The sequence below is a fragment of the Halyomorpha halys genome, unplaced genomic scaffold, assembly GCF_000696795.3.
Source record: "Halyomorpha halys isolate HHAL.00 unplaced genomic scaffold, Hhal_1.1 Scaffold501.1, whole genome shotgun sequence".
Taxonomy (NCBI): Eukaryota; Metazoa; Arthropoda; class Insecta; order Hemiptera; family Pentatomidae; genus Halyomorpha; species Halyomorpha halys.
The window spans coordinates 221,118-235,431 of record NW_027105273.1 but is presented as its reverse complement, the minus strand read 5'-3'; the positions used below and the strand labels follow the sequence as shown (position 1 = coordinate 235,431).

Genomic DNA, 14,314 nt, shown 5'->3' with positions numbered 1-14,314 from the left:
ATCAAAATGATCCCCAAACCCCAATAGCCTCCTATCTCTCTATTACCGATCATGGGAAGAATCCTCGAAAAACTCCTTTTGAAACGCCTATACTCCATCTTAGATTCCAATCATATAATCCCAGATCACCATTTTGGATTCCAAACATCCCACTCCACTATCCAGCAATGTCATCCTGTGGTGGACGTTGTCTCGTCTTCTTTGGATCACGTAACGTATGTACTGCGCGGGAGTCTTTTTCCTACCTCCTACATATTTTCTTATCATCCGTTCCTTTCTTACCAATAGATTATTCCAACTAAACCACAATAGTTCCTATTCATCACTCTATTTTCAATCCACTGGTGTTCCTCAAGGTAGTATCCTCGGTCCCATCCTCTACCTCGTCTAAACAGCTGAAAACCCAACAACTCCTAACACTATCCTTACCACGTATGCTTATGACACATGTGTGCTCACAGTTAATAATAACCCTTTGGTTGCATCCCAAACTCTCCAGTCCCATATCACAACCCTCGAAGAATGGTGTCGAAATTGGAGGATAAAAATAAATCCCATCAAATCACCTTTACTGTTCGTCGTAAACCTGCCGACTGCCCCACTGTATACTTTAATAATGTAGCTCTTACTCCTGTAGAAAAGATTCGTTATCTTGGACTATACCTTGACAAACAACTAACCTGGAATCCTCACACTAGACTAAAAAGGCAGGAGAATGCACGTAGATTCCAATTATTACAGCACTAACTAAGATAAACGGTCTAAACTTCCAACTAATTACAAAAGACTGATCTACATGACAATAATAAGGCCCATCTGGACATACGCAGTTGAGGTTTGGGGCTTCACTGAACCTTCGAATTCCTCTCGTATCCAATCCTTAAAATCCAAAATCCTTCGTAAAGTCCTCAATGCTCCTTACTTTGTCACAAAAAAAATCGTCCATAAAGACCTAAATGTTCCTTATGTAACCGATCTAGCCTGAACCCCATATCATTCCTTCCATTATAAACTCCCTAACCACCCAAACCCACTAGTTTCTAACCTTGCTTCCTCTTCCATTCCTGGCAATCCTCCGAGGCGCCTGAAAAGAAGATGGCCTCATGACCTTATATTGCAAATTGTTTTTAGAGTTCTACTACTGGATAGTTTCTCTACATGCTGAATCATATCATTATGATCTTACTTCAAATTTGCTTGTTGTATTTTATATACAGTAGTAAATGTCAATAAATAAATAAAAAAACTTTTTGTGTATATTTTTATACAGTTGAAAATAACTATAAATAAATTATAAAAAAATAATAATGTTAGTATTATTGCCAGTCGATTTAGAAACCCAATCATATATGTTTTAATTCATGTAGATAGAGAATTAATTTTTAATTTTCGTTTTCTTGCTCCCACAATGGTTTCATTTTTGACGTCAATTACAAGTGAACAAAGAAAACTAATGTATCCATTCACGTTTTTCAGCTGTTATTAAATATTCACTGAACTCATTTTTTTGTATCGAACTTAATTCTCCAAATCGTTTCCCAACTGGAAGGGCAATTCATTACGTTTTTAGTTACTTAAAGCAGTCTTTCGGAATAAATATAACCTCCAATGACCTAATAATTTGTATCTTGCATTGTACTTACATCGAAGTGACCATCACAAAAATATAATCTATTCCTTAGATTCGATAATAATATTTTAGATCCTTTCTAGTCAGCTCTAATCAAATACTTGTACTTTTGACATCTTTTGGCACTTGTATAAATAAGTTTTGTGGAGTCTTTATAGTAGTATTTTTGTAATTAGCTATTGTACATCAACGATAAGGAAAATAACTCATAATAGATAATTGCTTAAAAAAACCAAAAGAATACTTAAAACAGAGTGATTATTTTGTAAGCGATCTTATAATATTAAAAGTGATTACCTCATAAACGATATAAGACACTTTAAAAGACAAAAAATGTCGTGTTACTAAAAACCAAAAAAATAAAACGTACATCTACGCAGCATTTTCTGTCTAAAAATTATGGAAGCTGTTCAGGAATAGAGGATATTCCCTAAAGCCGTTAAATAAACGTCACGGAGGAGCTGAGGCCCATCCATCAATAATTTGATTGATGAAGTTCAGGATCTACACTTCGGCTCATCACAGTGCAGTGTATATCTTTATGCAGTGGAGTATAAGAATGTTCAGAAAATATCAAAACGTGATATTAAAAAAAAAAAACTTTTTTTAATATTTCACGCAGATTTCCTCTTTTAGCCAATTGTTACTCGATTCACCATTTTTTCAAAGTCTGCTCTACTCGTTATCAGTAAATGTATTAAAGATAAGATAAGACCGACGTTATTCTGAGAATTTGTTGTTGTTATGCCAAAAAGTAATCCAAGGTATCCTTAACACCCAGCTATACATATAGCATACCTCCTATATGTACGTACCAAATACCCACTAAAATCATTACAGGAGGGTTTGAAAAAAAAAGGGAATTTGTTGGGGGCAACCTTAATGTTTATGCTTTTTTTAATAAACACTGAAAACTTCCTTAGGAGTTGCATTAATCTTCGGTAAAACTAATTGATTTGTATAACTTGGAAAGTGCAACGTCTTGAGGTCACTATCATTTTGTAGGATGATAGATTTATTTTCCCTATTAATGAAGATATGTGGTTATAGGGGCCAATACGAAATAGTTTTTTAGATATTTGTCATTGAAGATGCAATTCATGCGTTAAATTCAGTTCTTCGGCAAACGAGTAAGTTTAGCGTAGCAGTATCCTATCCGTTATAAAATATTTACAACAAAATAATAAATGCCTTTATGGTGTTGTAATAAATATTATTATGTACTTATACGAATGATAATGACAAATAAAACTCTTATAAGGTTTCTAGTCATTAAAGACATTTCATTTCCAATTTATTTAAACTCCATTACGTATCTTTGTATAAGTTACGGTACGGGAGTTACGGAGTCAGCTGTTATTTCAATGTCAGCTGACTGAGGGGATCAGCTGATCGAACGTATATAAGAGATGTACCGAATACAATAAACCCAGTTTGTTACAGCAGTTCAAACGGGTTACATCTTATTCCTTCTTCTCTTTTTTGACATTTTGCTTTCGCCAATACATAACTTATATAAAAATAGACATAAAATAAAAATAAGTTATTCACCCACCACGGACTCGAACCTGGCTCCTAACGACGAGGAACACCAATACGTTGCTGCAGCACTAAATACGTTGCTTAAACGCCATTACGTGTAATCGTTTGCTACACAACTGAATTTATCGAGTGCATTGCATCTTTAATTGCAAATATCAAAAAAATTATTGAGTAGTGGCTCCTATAACAATATTTCTTCATCAACAGAAAAACTAAATCTACCATCCTACTAAATTTGAACTAAACCCGTGGCCCCGAATTCGCACTCCCCTTGTTAGATTTGTCCAAATGTTTGGTAAAAGTCTGGTAACTTAGCGAACCTGGTTCTTGTCTACAAATTCTATTAACCAGGTTACCTTGAACTAAAATATCTGCCAAACTCCACAATTCCTATCGCTAATCGTTAGAAATTTTGGGTCCAAATAAGTTTAAAATTTATTCAACAGCCACTTTTGACAGTGGAGATCGCTGAAAAAATTCTTTGACCACTGTAAAAAATGATTAGGTCGAGGACGGAATACTTTTTTTTCACTATTGCCTGAGAGTAAATCTTTAAAGTCTTCGTCGCCTGTTGATTCGTCTATCTCGATTCCATTCTATTTTATTGAATTTGAAAAGAAACGGAATAATACATGTTGAAGCAACATCAAATTAAAAAAATGTAATAATTTTATTAAGTTTAGTCAATTTGTGAAATATATTTATTTTAACAATAAAAAAGGCACTTGTTTACTAAAAGAAAACATGTGATTGTCAACAAAAGCGGTACGATCTTTTGGCGGGAAAGGCAAAGAGGCAATACCCGATTGTTAACAATGACGGCATTGCTTTGCAGTTTTTAGTTTTCCACGCAGCATCGCAGGATCTATTGTCAGAACATTGTAGACTTTTGGCCAAGCAACTTCACTCACACAGGGGTCACTATTCTGCGTGCTTCCAGAACCTCTTAACTGTCATCTGGTAAAATTAGATATAAACATTTACGCATCTTTGCTCAAGGCACATTCATCGACAGTTTTCTTTTGTTCTTGATTATGAAATTAGTTTAAGTGCTTATAGAGTATTAGGTCATTTTCTTTTTTTATTAAGGCATAAAATTAATTTGTTTTAAAATTCTTTCGGTTTGTTTATATATAAGTTACGGGATGGCCAGGCACAATATCAGCTATAATCCTAACTCCCTCGTAAGCAAACACACAAAGTGTATATAAGTGGAATTAGAAGCAGGAATATAGCAGTATTATTGCAGCAAGCTAGTGAGTCTTTTCTGTGTCCCTTTTTCCTTTTTTTTTTATTATCTTCACCCGACTTCACATAAGATATATATATTATGCTTTATTTCCTTATAGTATATACTATTTGTTTGTTAAATATAGACTTCAAACATTTTTATGTAACTAATTTTTCCAACCCAAAAATAATTTTCCTAGCGCATATTTTACCTGGCAAGAGGAAAGTCTTTCACTGAGGCTTCCAGCTGAGGTAACAATACAAAATACCTTCTCTAGATATGATTGGAATTATGGAAGGTTCCAAATATTGTTACCTTCTTGAATGAAGATTTAATATAAAACTCAGTTAAGGTAAGGCTAAATTTTTTGGTACAACATATAACTATTAATTTCACTCAGGATTTAAGAAATCTTAGTTTAAACTGTGAGTGCAGTGCTATTGTGGATGGTAGAGTGTCAGGGGCTAAGGTAAGCTTTGGCCGGCTCGACTGTTCGGTGATGCGGGCTTTACATATACGACGGCCCCTTGCTTTGGAGAGTACCTAAAAAAATCAGGTGCAGTGATCTGACAACAGTCATCTCTGTCTCAATCTGACAGCCCTGACAATGCCCTGCAAAGTGGGACGAAACTTTGTTTAACAATAAATAGTTCTCTTTTACTATTTTGATACCTTTATTTACCACCACCCGGACTATCTCCCTACAGAAATATTTTTTATAATAATTCTTGTACCAAACTTGAAATATTTTTCTTTTGTAAAAGTATGACTGAAAAAGTAAAAGATAATATTTAACAACAATTTACATTGTATTCTTAACCATTTATTTTTTTTTATTATTTATTTATTGCTATTTACAACTGTACATTATAATACATTTAGTAAATCTGATCTAAGTTAAATTGGAGTGTTACAGGCGTGTAGAGAAACTACCCATTGGTAGCACTCTAATGACATTTTACATTAGCTGGTCTCGTGGCCATCTTCTTTTCAGGCGCCTCGGAGGATTGTCAGGAATGGAAGAGGATGCAAGATTAGATACTAGGGTTTGAGTGGTTAGAGAGTTTATAATGGAATGAGTGATATCTGGTTCGGGCTAGATCGGTTACATAGGGAACATTAAGGTCTTTATGTATAATTTTATTTGTGACAAAGTAAGGAGCATTGAGGATTTTAGATTGTAAGGATTGAATACGAGAGGAATTCGAAGGTTTAGTGGAGCCCCAAAGCTCAACTCCATATGTCCAGATTGGCCTTATTACAGTGTTGGAAGTTTAGACCGTTTGTCTAGTAAGTGCTGTAATAGTCGAAATCGACGTGCAGTTTCCTGTCTTTTCAGTCTGGTGTGAGGATTCCAGGTCAATCGCTTGGACCATTTATTAAATTCTAAATTATTATTGAATCAATATTGAAAATATTAAAACGATTTTATGAGTTAGTCATCCGGCCAATCCAGCGGCTTGTGTATTGGTTAAGTGAAATTAAAAAAGCAATTATTTGATCATTATTCTGACAAGCAAACTTTAGCTAGTAGTGACCTTCACACGAGCCGGCCAGTTAAAACAAACCATTTATTTATGAGTTTTTCTTCTTTCTCAAATACCTTCTACGACTTTCTGTGTTGAATATCATTTTTTCGAGATTTTTTTTTTGTAATTTCTAACGATATATAATAATTCTATATAATTGATCTTATTTCTGGAAATGTGTTTACAGCCTACAACAAATATTTTATCTTTTATCTCTTTAAGTTAATAATCAATACTAAATAAATGTATATATCATATCTCCATTTTTTCAATACCAGTAAAAATGAGAAATAGTTAACAATAAAAAGAATTGAAAAATCAAACAAACAAAATTAAAGATACTTTAGAAAAATCCATTCTGTAAATTCAGCATTTAAGTTCTGTCACACTATTTCAATGAGGATGTGACCTAACTAATAACAAAAACTTAATTGTCCATTGACAAACCCGGTAAAGTTTGAACTGTTTTTTGAAAATCGGAAAAAAAATGTTAAAAATCTATTGATTCTATAAGGTGGCACTTCAGGGCAGTAGGTTTTATTAAAAATATTATTGTCACCTACCAGGGGTATTAGTAATATTGTCAGCTACCAGAGGTATAGGTAATATTATATAGTGATACAGACCAGGTGGACGAAGGTATACACCTGGATAACATCTTGAGGACTTCAGTACTTTATTGTCGGTTGTCTCCTGTCGCCTAGTGGACTCATCATCATCTTGTAGCATCCTCCACCCCTTCACTATTATCTCATTCCCCTATTGTTTTGTTTTGGATTCTATAGCAAGCGTATTTTAAACCTTCCAAAGTTCAATATTAAAGTTACGTTTTTCTACTACTCCTCGTAGTAGAACTAAGGTTATTTAATATTCTTGAAGGTTATCAGCAAGGTTTTTATTATATATTTTGATGGCATTGAAATTTTCCATACATCCAGGTTTAAATTTATTAGTATACCGTTTATATTCACCATGATTGGCGGTCGAAGTTTTTCATTTTGTGGGACCGCCATTCAATGAAAAAAGACAACGTCCCAGGCCGGATTTGAACCGGCATCGCCAATAAATCCCAGAATGGAACGTCTGTTCCCATCTGCTAAGTTGGGGCACTAATATTTTTTTTTTAATTAAAAAAGTGTTAATAAAAAACGTAATCGCTAATAAAGGGGCATTAAGTGACAGTAGCATTACTACCAGGGCATATACTGACGTTTATCATGCTAGATAGTACTCCTATACTGCCACGAGAGTAAATTTTATCGTAAAGTTAACTGTTATACAGTTTACACCATAGCAGTACACGGGATGTCGTGTCAGAAAAATGTCACCGAGTAAACGGACTCTAGTAGGACAATAGCTTAACTGTCCTAACATTTACTGTCGTCTACCAAGTTATAACAACAGTAAAAACACAACTTCAACTGATCCAGTTTACTCTCAACTAATGATAAAATGATAGTTGATATGAATAAAATATATGAGGAGAAGATGGTTGATGATGTGGTACAAATAAGTAAAAACTTATTTATTAGTGTCAACGTTTCGGCCAAAATTTCTAGCCTTCATAAATGTTATAAACTATTTTATAGTACATTTAATTACGTTCAATTTGAGTGCTAATAGGCATCTGTACGTCCCATAGTTTTTGGGATATAAATTTCTTAAAATAAATTCCCTAACTACTGATTTTTCAATGCATTCTTTATTAAATGTTCCAAAAGCTTTATCTCGTGAAGTATTAAACGTAAGTATGTCTATTAGGGCTCATATTTTAGCAAATTTGGTCTATTTTAAATGATTTTATTGAGTACTTCAAGTTAACCCTCCAGGTTTGAATTGGCGCCGCTGCAGTTACAAATTTGCAAATATATATAATCTTGTCACTTTTTTGAAACTGGTTTTTATTGTTTAATTAAAATAATTTGTATCCAAGACAAATCTCTAAAAACTTTTTATCATAGATTAATAATATGATAAGAAAGTTCACGCCATTTTCCAACTTTAGGCGCTTTTTAAATATTGCTCAATTTAACTATCTTGAGTCTCCAATACCCGTTTTAAGGAAATATTTTAAAATTGATATAGTCGCTGGTGGTCTTTAAGTGGAAGGTCAAAAACAGATTGCGTGGTGTTCGCACTACAGAAAGGGAAGAAAACCAGACTACCTCGCACGCTCCAAGTGGCAAACACTGTACTAAGTCCTTCAAACTCTATAGTTTATCTGGGCATTAAATTGGATCGCCACATGACACTATCAGGTCATTGCTACATGAAGACCAAACGAGTCCGTCTCAGATCATACCGGCTACACCAAGCTCACTAAGGCTCCAAATTTATAAAAATATTTTGAGACCAGCACTTCTATATGGAGCTCCACTCTTCACCCATCTCAGAGAAGGGACATAGCACCATCTACAACGCTTCCAGGATACATTGTTGCGGAAGATTGTGCGGACAACATCGCTGAAGAAGATGGAGACAGATCATCTACACGAGCTCTTCGAACTACCCACTGTGCCTGAGTTCATCCAACGCAGGCACATAAAGCGCCCCCTCCGGTGCTTTGGCAACGAACCTGATGAAAACTAAGAAACAACGGCCAGCGCACGAATTTATGGAATAAGTTTTTTTTTTTTTATTTTTTTTTTTAGCTTTAGTTTAAATTTCAAAACTAATATGTCCCCCAGCACATTATAAAATTCGAAGAATTTATAAGAAAGAGCCTTGAGGCTGATCAGGTTGGCCAAAACATTGACAGCGTTTTGAGAATTAACTTGAATACAATTATTTTATTTAAAACTTACTTTTCACGCCTAATAGTTGTACGTTTAAATTTAAACGAATTTAGCTTTTTTTGTATTAATATCTCCCATGTTATTTTCAACAGAACGTGTTAAATTATAAATTTTTCTTCTGTTTAAAATCGATTTATTTCCCACCCTGATACTGATAAGGATCTTCATCTTGTCCCTTGTAGATGAATTATTTTTCATGCTTCAGAAGGAGCCTCCTTACAAGAAGGGACGAGGACAAATGCTTGGAGCCCGTTGATGTATCACGGCCCTATAAATATAAAAAAGTAGCTAGGGAGTGAGTTAATAGGGCTCTACAGTGAGTAATAAGGCGTCCTCTGTCGTCAGCAATCAATCTCAATTCTACCTCCGCGGACCCTTAATAACACAACTCTCTCTCTTCTTACACAATGTAATAGAGTTAAGTCGTAGGAATTATACTTTTAACTGAGTTTTGTTTCAATTATTTATATTATTTATTGTTTATTAAATAAATTCTAAACTCACCTTCCTCTCCTTAATTACCTTCATATTTCCCATTCCGTTTCCCTTAATGTAAGTTATTGTTAGCAGAGGCAATTCCTACCTACTGCACTTGCAACCTCTTTGGATTATAGTGTCTGTTTAACTTGCCTAGTAAAGTGTGTGCAATATATCAGTTTAATTCTTCTTTATTCACTTATCAGTTTCACCTCTAACTACATGTTTTTCTTCACTAATTCACCTACCTAACTTTTATTCCTTTCAATCACTACAATGTCACCAAAGCTAGTATCAACATATCTTTCTATATCTACAACCCACATTATAATAGTAATAGCGATCAACTTGTACACATATTTAATTTCCTTGTACAATATTTTAATAGTATCTGTCCTTATTATTCATTAAAGTTTTTTTAACTAGAGCTCTGAAGGTTAATTTTATTTGTAAAAATCTATAAACAATTAGTATCTTATTTATCATATATCATTTCCTGTAGTTTTATATCTTTTATATTATTCTCTTCTCTTATGATTTTCTCCTATCTACTATATCATTTATTTTTATATTAAATGTTGTTTGACGAGGAGAAGATGGTTGGGGGTGCGGTCAATGATAAACACAAATAAGTTGGATTAGCCTAATTTATTGTGCCAACGTTTCGGCTAGAGTTTCTAGCCTTCTTCAGGGCTAAAAAACAGACCAAGATAACAACCACAGTAAGAATAGAAAAAGAAAAAAAGAAAAAAGAAAGTATAAACAGAATAATTTTACACATAACATGAATAATTTTACAAAATAGAATTAATAAAATGAAGTGATGAGAGAAGCGGGAAATAAAATGTATACATAAGTAATTGAAAAAGTGGGTAAAATAACATAATTAAGGAAATGAAATAAAAATGAAGTTATATAATGCAAAGAAGTATGAACATATTAGTTATTATTAATTTAAAAATTGAAATATGAAAAGAAAATGAAAATTGAGAGGAAGAAAATATATGTAACAATAATAGTTGATAAAGAGGCAAAATATAAATAAAGTATACCAAGAAATGAATAGAAAAAAAAAAATCGTTTGATTTTCCAGCGAACAGGTTGGTTTTTATTCTTTTTTTTGTTTTCTTTCCCCTTTCTTCATTTTACTCTTACCCCTTATTTTCTCCACGTTTATCTATTTTCCTTACCTGTGTTATAAGTTTTGTTCACTATATAATAGTGAAACACATTGGTGTGTTCAGAATTTTTTTTTCTATTCATTTCTTGGTATACTTTACTTATATTTTGCCTCTTTATCAACTATTATTGTTACATATATTTTCTTCCTCTCAATTTTCATTTTCTTTTAATATTTCAATTTTTAAATTAATAATAACTAATATGTTCATACTTCTTTGCATTATATAACTTTATTTTTTTTTTTATTTCATTTCCTTAATTATGTTATTTTACCCACTTTTTATATTACCTATGTATACATTTTATTTCTTACTTCTCTCATCACTTCATTTTATTAATTCAATTTTGTGAAATTATTCATTTTATGTTTAAAATTATTCTGTTTATACTTTCTTTTTTATTTGTTTATTTTTCTATACTTACTGTGGTTATTATCTTGTTCTGTTTTTAGCCCTGAAGAAGGCTAGAAACTCTAGCCGAAACATTGGCACAATAAAATAGGTTAATCCAACTTATTTGTGTTTATCATTGACCGCACCCCCAACCATCTTCTCCTCGTTCATCATCCACGGTCAACTATCTCTCATAATTATAAATGTTGTTTAATTTATTCTGTATTTTTATCAACCATATCATAGTCCATTTTATATTTTCCTTCTTTCTTTATCTCTCTCTCTCTCTCTCTCTCTTTCACCTATTATTTTATCTTTATTGTCTCGTCCATTCACAGGAATACTTAAATTTTCTATTTCTATCTTTTATCCCCAACCAACGGAATATTTAAAGCCCAAAACTGACTATCCGTAGAACCTAGCTTAATCTGGGCATGGTGTAAAGGCGTTCCTAGGACAACCAGGCTAAGGCCCCTCCAAAATCTTTTTTAAAATAACTATTTGAGTAATGGTAGACGCTGTCCTAGATAGACCGCAGACCAAAGACATGACCTTTAGACTGACCGCAGCAACACCCAACCGAATGGCATCCAGACACTCCTCACACCGATTAGAGGCGCGGTATGACCGGAATATAGCGAGAAGACTTCTAGGAATCCCGGGTATGAGGGGGGGGGAAGGCAGTTTATCAGGTGTCCAACCAATTTCAACTAGGCTTAGTGATTTGTGGATTAGTTGTTTAAACCTCTACACCGTAAACCAATCGAAACTGGCCTAGTTAAGCCTTGAACAATAAGTAAGCAGTATATCCTATAATTTTAGCGTTTATTTATTTATTATATCTGTAAAGAACGTGATTGTTGAATCCATTGTATATAAGTGGAATATTATGTGTATATGCGTATGTTATGGGATATAGTATATGTATATGGCCAGGGAACTGGATTTTCTATGATGAAATCTTGTTACAACTGTTAGCATGACTGTATAATATGACTGCAAACACAAATATTTCTGCTGAAAGCTACTCGACAAAGCCACTGAACTTCCCATTTACTACAAAAACTAATATAGACTATGATGATCTGCTATGTACTGTCTCGGGATTTAGTCGGGATGCCAGGATAATCGCTGAAGGCAATTATCCAAAAATAAGTTAATTAATAAACTAATATTGAGTCCTGGAAAATTATTATTATAATGGGATACTTTACCAAAGACTTGTTGTGTGTTTACCAGTTACCAATTAAATATCTTTATTTATATAAAATATCGTTACCATTTATTATATAATATAATAAGGGGTGGTATTGTGTAATATGATAGTAAATAAACTACATAAAGGAAATAAGTATTTATTTACAACATTGGTATGATTAAAATAAGTGAAATGATTCAGATAAATGACTATTACTTATTACCTAATATATACTTATAGCTGCTGATTTGAACTATTCACGCCGTGGGATGTAGTTCTGTAGGTGTCGTCTTATTCATAAGGAATGGCGTCCAGGTCTCATAGCCCTTCTTACGACTTCGTCTGATCAAAGTGCACCTTGCCCTCTCTTCAGTCTTCTTACTTCTGTGTCTTCGCCTTCAATTTTTTCCAGGTCTCGTTGTCCTACCCCTTTTCTCTCACCTCCCCTTAGAGGCGTTACCTTTTTCGAATCTGATTCCTCATTGGCCATAGGTTACAAAGCGCCCCCTAGGTGAGCGTCTTCCTTAGGCCCGAGAGGGGATGGAAAAGTTCTAGGAAGGGTTTCTACCAGCTTAATTGCCTGCCTGCTTACCTTGAAATGTGTGAAAGGCTCTGACACACAAGACCAAGTGCGGTACACAAACACAGGAGTCTCCTTAATTTGTTGAAAATTATCCCTTCTTGGAGAAAAGGTATCGGGGCATATGTGGCTAAATTTTTTAACGAAATTTATCATATTTCTGTTGTGGGAATTTCCAAAACTACGACATATAGTAAATCTAGAGATATAAAATTAATTATTATGAGAGATAGTAAACCGTGGATGATGAACGAGGAGAAGATGTTTGGGGGTGCGGTCAATGATAAACACAAATAAGTTCGATTAACCTATTTTTAATGTGCCAACGTTTCGGCTAGAATTTCTAGCCTTCTTCAGGGCTAAAAACAAAACAAGATAACAACCACAGTAAGTATAGAAAAAAAAAAAAAAAAAAAGAAAGTATAAACAGAATAATTTTAGACATAAAATGAATAATTTTACAAAATAGAATTAATAAAATGAAGTGATGAGAGAAGCGATTTACCTATGTATACATTTTATTTCCCGCTTCTCTCATCACTTCATTTTATTAATTCTATTTTGTAAAATTATTCATTTTATGTGTAAAATTATTCTGTTTATACTTTCTTTTTTATTTTTCTATACTTACTGTGGTTATCTTGTTCTGTTTTTAGCCCTGAAGAAGGATAGAAACTCTAGCCGAAACGTTAGCACATTAAAAATAGGTTAATCGAACTTATTTGTGTTTATCATTGACCTAGAGATATATAATTGAGCTTTGGGACTCCACCAAACCATCAAATTCCTCCTATATCCAATCCATTTCCATAGTAAAATTAAATATATGAGATCAATATATATTTAATTGTCGTTTAATTATTAATTTTAAGATCTCTATTAATGAGTGCTACTGAAGTTAGTCGTAATAAAATGAAAAAAAAACTATGTCTCGGTTAACTTGGATTAAATGTCTCCAACCTTGTTATGTTTTTGTTTTTGAGAATAAATATTGAGAATACGCCCTGAACTTAAGATCATTTGTCTTCACTTTCCCTGGCGTTGTGGTCTCATTAGCTATCTTCCTCTTGGGAAGAAATAGTGTTGGATTATTTTTCATGCAAATTTCTGAAAGGATAACAATCATTGTATATATTAATGTTTAAAATTCATGATATTAAACTCAACTGTTAGATTATATAGCAGTAATTTTCAACAAAGGACAATATCAGAGAGCTACTATCTTTCAGCTTTTGGCTAAAATTATTAATTCTTTTACTAACTAAGATTTTTTTACCAAGTGGCGCTGCCAATTTTATTACTAATTTATTGTCATTTTTATTTTAATATTATTGTTCCATTAATTTACAACTCTGAGAGGATTAACAGCATGTTAACATTTGACCCACACCATGACATTCTTAATCCAACCCACATCGAATACATTGGAGAAGAATTAAACATTCCACTCCAAATGACCCTTCCTCCTAAAGCATTTCATCCTTCAGAAATATCCAACATCATTCAGAAGTTACCTACCCGCAAAGCTCCCGGATATGACCTAATTACATCCCATATTCTAAAAAATCTACCTCGAAAATCCGTTCTATTCCTCACCTACATCTACAATGCTGTACTGAGATCCACTTACTTTCCTGACCCATGGAAATTATCCATAATCAAAATGATTCCCAAACCTCAAAAGCCGCCTGAATACCCATCCTCCTACCGTCCTATCGCTTTGTTACCTATCATGGGCAAAATCCTTGAGAAACTCAT

The 14,314-nt window shown here is 33.3% G+C and overlaps 1 protein-coding gene across 1 annotated transcript in view; it reads left to right on the top strand.

Annotated features, from left to right (window-relative positions):
- Balat (Beta-alanine transporter) overlaps positions 1–14,314 on the top strand; it is a gene marked incomplete at its 5' end in the record, with an annotated part of 205,896 nt that overhangs the window by 133,946 nt on the left and 57,636 nt on the right.